This window comes from Myodes glareolus, chromosome X (assembly GCF_982192425.1).
Source record: "Myodes glareolus chromosome X, mMyoGla1.1, whole genome shotgun sequence".
In the NCBI taxonomy this organism is placed as follows: Eukaryota; Metazoa; Chordata; class Mammalia; order Rodentia; family Cricetidae; genus Myodes; species Myodes glareolus.
In genome coordinates, this window is record NC_142053.1 from 7647028 (window position 1) to 7653332 (window position 6305).

General features: G+C 41.8%; 1 pseudogene; it reads left to right on the plus strand.

Annotated features, from left to right (window-relative positions):
- The first annotated feature begins 3423 nt into the window (after positions 1-3423).
- On the plus strand, positions 3424-4734 carry LOC125415500 (dehydrodolichyl diphosphate synthase complex subunit Nus1-like; annotated as a pseudogene).
- Positions 4735-6305: the final 1571 nt, after the last annotated feature.

Genomic DNA, 6305 nt, shown 5'->3' on the forward strand with positions numbered 1-6305 from the left:
AAATAGACTATTGAATAAAATATGTAAGTTAAAAACAAAATTCTTAAAATAGCTAGAATCGTTCATTCAATAAAATCTTTTTAATTTTATTAGTAGTATTAAATTATTTGTATACCTTTGTCATTATTTGCAGATTCTGTGATTATAGTTTCAATAACGAAAGATGACTAATACACATTTTAACAAAATATATGATTGTAGATTATATTTTTATAATAATTAGCATGTTTCCCACAAACCAGAGATAACTAAAATGGTAAGAAATCTTATTCACAATTGCAACAAACATGTAAATATATGTATATGTATATATATATCAATTATATAGAAAATATTTTAAAACTAGAAAATTTATTGAAGGACTTTAAATAAGACTTGGGAAAACACAAAGGTACATTAAAAGCTTGGTGGGAGGGGAATTTATAGTCCCAGTCAGCAGAAATTTGTTAAGAGAATCAGGATGACCTTGAACTTCGCTGATCTTCTTGTCACTGTAGAAATCACTGGGAACAAGAGCTGAGAATGCCTGTTGCTCTCCAGATCATAACAGCTCTGCTAAAACACCATGGCCTCAGCAGGCTGCTGCCAGCCTTGGAAGAACCTGACCAATACCATCATGATGTATGCTGAAGTCTGGAAATATCAAAGTTTCTAAAGATTAAAATCCCAAACATCATAGTCCAGGAAGCTTAAAAGTCCTGGATGTTAAAGTCCTAAAAGCCCAAAACCCAGAAAACTGCAATCCAGATTAGAAGTGTTGACAGCTGAATTTCATAGAGATAATTACTGTGTTTTTCATTTTATACAGAATAGTTGCTCAATTATTCAATAAGGAACTACTTCTGTCCTTCCACAGAAAACATTATACTTGCCTTCAAAAAAAAAAAAAAAAGGAGGGAAAACAAAGCAGCGACAAAACCAAAACCAATGTTTGGAAGTTCTCTTAAGAAGCAGTTGTACATTCACCACTAGATCCACTTATTCTTCTTGGTGTGTTGTTGATCGAACACAGACCTCCTGTATGCTAATCAAGCATTGTATCTCTTAGCAAAAGCTTGAGTCCTTGTACCCACTGTTCATTTTTCAGATTTATGTATTCTATTAATTAATGTATTTATGTGTTGGCCTGTGTGCTTGTCTGTGTACCAGAGATACACCTGGTGCCCAAGGAAGTCAGAAGAAGAAGTTGGATTCCTCTTTCCTTTCTTTTCTTTTTATTCATTAAAATTTCCACCAATCCACCCTTCCTTCCTCCCTCCCTCCCTTTCCCCCTCCCCCTCCCCCCTCTCTCTCTCCCCTTATTACAAGTAAAGCTTCTGCTAAATCTGTTTCAAAACAACAGATCAGCACTGCTCACAGATTAGAAACTTTTTAGTATAGAATGCACGTACATTGTGTCACAGAAAGTTTTTCAAGAACAGTGTGTGGCAACCACAGCCACTTACATTCGCACAGTGCAAAGACCCTGTCATGTCCAGAAAACTCTTTCCCAGCAGTCTTTTCTGTTGTCTAGTTCCTACAATCCTTCCACCTCCTCTTCACAGATGCAACCTTAGATTAATGCGTCTCTTGGTTCTCATCAGAGCACTTTCTGTACTGACTGTCAGAATTCACTGCTAAAAGAATCCTCTGTGATGAGAGCTGGGAGCTACACTCATCTGTGGGTATGAGTACAGTTAAGACAGTTTGATGCTATGTCTGTTTCACAAAATAATAGTAGTGAATTTTTTCCTTAGGTCTTACAATCTCCTCTTCCATGTGTTATTGGCCAGAATAAGAATTCCAGGCATAAGTTTTGTTTTTATTTTTTGTTTTTGTTTTTTTGTAGAGTGGATCTTAAATCTAATTAGAAAACTGTTGGTTCCCATACAACAGTCAATGACCCAACAGGGATGGTGGACAGATTAATGAGGCCCAGCATACTTGAGAGACAGTCTGCAGTTGATGGCTAGATGGGGTTCTTCAGGGATGCAATCCATGGTAGCTGCTCATGCTCCAGCGAATGGTGCTAAATCCATGCATATCCCAACAAAACTAATTGGATACAGTGCGTTATAGAATGAAAATAGAAGAGGACGGGAAGTTAGCAAGCAGAAAAAAAATTGAGTAGTTCTTCACAGTGCAGGAAAGGACTGTGAAAGTCATCTGCCCCTGTGGCCTGCTTTCCTGCATGCTCATTCTTAGTTTCTCTAATGCCCTCTACCATGTTCTCTTTTTTATGCCATTTCCATAGTAGATATTAGTTTACAAAATTTGCTTTCTTGTGTATTTCATCTGTTCATTGTTTGCATTATTGAAAATAAAACTGAGTTGAGGGCGGAGCAAGATGGCGGCGGGGGCTAGGTGAGGTATTGGCAGTGGCAAGGGGCTCAGGTCGGGAGGGGGTTGGTCTGCGGAGCGATGGCCCAAGCAGGCTGCTGGGGCGGATAAGTTGAGCCCAAAGAAAAACATGTAATTATCCTCCTGGATATTGGAAGTAGACAAGATTGCCAGGCAAAAAATGAGAGCTTGGGGGTGGGGGTGGGGTGGGGGTAAGGGGAGATGGGGAGAGAGAAGTGAGAAGGGAAGGATGGGGAGAGCTTGGGGGAATAGGATGGTTGGGATGGAGGAAGAGTGGATATGGGAGCAGGGAAGTATATATCTTAATTAAGGAAGCCATTTTAGGGTTGGCAAGAGACTGGACTCTAGAGGGGTTCCCAGGTATCCAAGGAGATGTCCTCACCTTGTTCCTTGAGCAGCTGAGGAGAGGGCGCCTGAACTGGCCCTATCCTATAGCCACACTGATGAATATTTTGCATATCACCATAGAACCTTCATCTAGTGATGGATGGGGATCGAGACAGAGACCCAGATTGGAGCACTGGACTGAGCTCCAAAGGTCCATATGAGGAGCAGAAGGAGAGAGAACATGAGCAAGGAAGTCAGAACCCCAGAGCAGAAGGAGAGACAACATGAGCAAGGAAGTCAGGACCATGAGGGGTGCACTCATCCACTGTGATGGTGGGGCTGATCTAATGGGAACTCACCAAGGCCAGCAGGACTGGGACTGATGAAGCATGTGATCAAACCGAACTCTCTGAAAGTGGCTGACAATGAGGGCTGACAATGAAGCCAAGGACAATGGCACTGGGTTTTGATTCTACTGCATGCACTGGCTTTGTGGGAACCTAGTCTATTTGAATGCTCACCTTCCTAGACCTGGATGGAGGGGGGAGGACCTTGGACTTCCCACAAGGCAGGGAACCCTGACTGCTCTTTGGACTGGAGAGGTAGGGGGAGGGGGAAAGTAGAGAGGAGGAGGGAAATGGGAGGTGGGGAGAAGGTGAAAAATTTTAATAATAATAATAATAATAATAATAATGACCTTGTTGTGCCACAGGTGTGGGCTGGAGGGAGGAGATGGTGCCCATGCACCACAGGAGTATGACTGGGCTGTAAGAGCTGGTGTGGCAGGTGCAGCACTGGCTGCTCTGCCTGTACCACAAGCACACCTCATGACTCTGCCTTTGTTTGGCATCTGAAAATGGATCTGGCACCACTGCTGTCCTGCCGCCTCCGCTGCGGTCCTAGCGCTGCTCCTCTTCACGCTCTGCAAGTCCCTGGCTGGCTGCGTGCAGGAACTGGCATATTGACTGGCACCCTCACGGGGTACCTGAGACAGCTGCCACCCACCCCTGTCTGCGCTACCACACTGATGGCCGCTCCCTGCAGAAGCTGCTGGCGTACCTGAGCCTGGTGATCACCGAGGAGGAGCAGGATCCCAGTTTCTGGGACATTGTGAGCCTTGCAGCTGTGGGTGATCTATATTAGCGTCTACAACCACCAAAGTATATTCAAGAGAAATAATTCCAGATGATGGATGAAATATTAAAACAACAACAGTAACTTTTGGGCCTAGATTGTTCCAAATACTCACCAGAGTTTGCAAATAGTAATGCCAAAGACAATCAAGTTTTAAATTGCCCTTCAGCAGTGGAGGTGCTGTCCCCAGAAAATGGAAAAGTGGATATTGTGTGAGCTGCCCAGGACTTTTGCCAGTTAGTAGCTCAGCAGCAGAGGAGACCAACAGATTTGGATGTAGATCTGCTAGATGGCTTACTTTGTTCACGTGGTTTCCCTGATCCTGATTTAGTATTGAAGTTTGGTCCTGTGAACAGTGCTATTCCTTTTGGTCTCTGGTCCCTTTAAGGGACAAGCCACGCCCACTCCCAGTCACTTCTGACCTCTCGTTGTCACCATCTTAACTCTCTTTCTGTTCCCTCTTTTGGCGTGTGCACATGTGTTTTCTGTCTTTTCTCTCTCTCCTTTTCTCTGTTTCTGTCTTTCTTTCTCTCCCTCTACCTTTCTTTCTCTGCCCCCTCCCCTTTTCCTCCATAACCCCAAATAAATATTTTAGTCTTATTTTATATGTTCACGTCTCTGTCTCCTGCCTGCCTGCCCACAGCCAGCTCTGCCGCTTGCCGTGGGGAATCTGCACTGCTCTGGCAGCCGTCTCTGCCTGGTTTGTGGCTGCTCTGCAAGCCCGCTGCCCAGGGATCTTGGGCAGGCCGCTGGGGGTGGGGGGCACGCCAGCATATTTTTTAAGGAATATTAGGCAGCACCTTAGACTTTCTTCCCTGGCAAATCAGATTAACCAAGATTGTCTCTTTGCCTTCTTACCTAAACATCAGTTATGAGAACCTTTTCTCCGCTCTCCCTCAGTTTACAGCTTGTGAATAGCTCCTGGGAAAGTAATGGTTCCTGGTTGCAAATATGATTTCAGGCTTTTGTAGAAAAGGACCCAACTGACTCTGATGTTTACAAAGTACCAATAAAATCTTGTATACGCATAGTTCATATTCCTCATAATTTATCAACAAACACAAAAATGTGTCTTCCTTTAGAGTGAGTGAGTGTGTGCATGTGTGCGTGCATGTGTGTATGAAGATAAATGGGGCACATTGACAAATGAAGTACACAGACCTACAGTTGAAGCACATAGAGGCCATGTCTTAGGAACTGAGATATCAGATGGAAAGACTTCAGCTCCTGCTACTCTTCTTTTTTCATGGGAAGTGGCGGAGTGAGTAGAGAGAGCTGGTGTGGTCGTTTGTGGTAGGAGGGGATTATTTTTGTTCAGTCTTTCTTACTGACCAAACTTTATTTTTTAAGAATAGTATATTGACTTATTAGTGGGAGTATTCTCATTTTGAGGGACATTCACAGATTCAGGGTTGCTCCTTTCTTGAAGGTTTGTTTACTCACCTGCAGAGCAAAGACAAGACTCCTCAGTTTTCCGTCCATTTCATTTTTCTGTTTAGTAAGCAATGGGCCCAGAGAGTACTGGTCTGAGTTGTAAAGATCATTTGGGAAAAATACTTAGCAATATTAAAGTACAGAATATAAAAAACTTAAATACTGAATTAGGGAGTCAAAAACCAAAAAAAAAAGTGAACAAATGACCATCGTAAAGATGGAAAATTGCCCAGAGGACAGTTTTGATTTCCTTATGTGATGAGTAGAATCCTATATTGTACCCAAAGCATTAAAAAATATTTCCATTAGCTTCTTATTTAAAATAAACATTTGAGAGACGTTAACCAGGCAGCTTTTTCCCTCAGAAGTAACCTGCTCCTCTCTTGAGGGCACCAGGGATTTTCTTTGCCCAGTGATGACTTTACATAATGATTAGGTAGGATGGAGGACTGTATTACCAAAGTCTGTGAGCATAATTTAACTTGGTCATCCGTGTTCTCTTGAATTCTAGAGAACAGCACTGGTTCAGACAGAATTGAATTCTTGCTACATGTTTAATGTTTTTCCACTGATAATCTTTGGTTGGAAATCATTTTTTATATTTGATGGACAGTTTTCAGAAAACTTTTATCACCAAGTATACAGGAGTAAGGCACATTTAGAATAGAGCAGTTTAAATAATAAGCCTCAGAAATCTGAAAAATAGCAAAGAACATGGGTTTGCAAAGTATGCTCTGAAATTGCCTATTAGACTGTTTCAGCTTTAGATTACAAACCCCATTTATGATTTTTAAAATATATTTGAAATAAAATGATTAAAATGAATTAGAGTCCTGTGACAATACTCTGCATTTCAGGTTTTTTGTACAAAATTTTAAAGTCTTTATTTATTGCCAAAATTTCATGTGAAACTACAGTGTATTTTAAGGTTATTAGAGATTCCCATTTCTGTTCCCTTGTACTGTTATCTGTGTTTGTCTGGTTTTATTTCTCCATGGGGATAATTTAAGGCAGTTTAAGACCTTTCATAAACATGATAGCTATAAATACAAACCTTCTGAGTGGTGCAC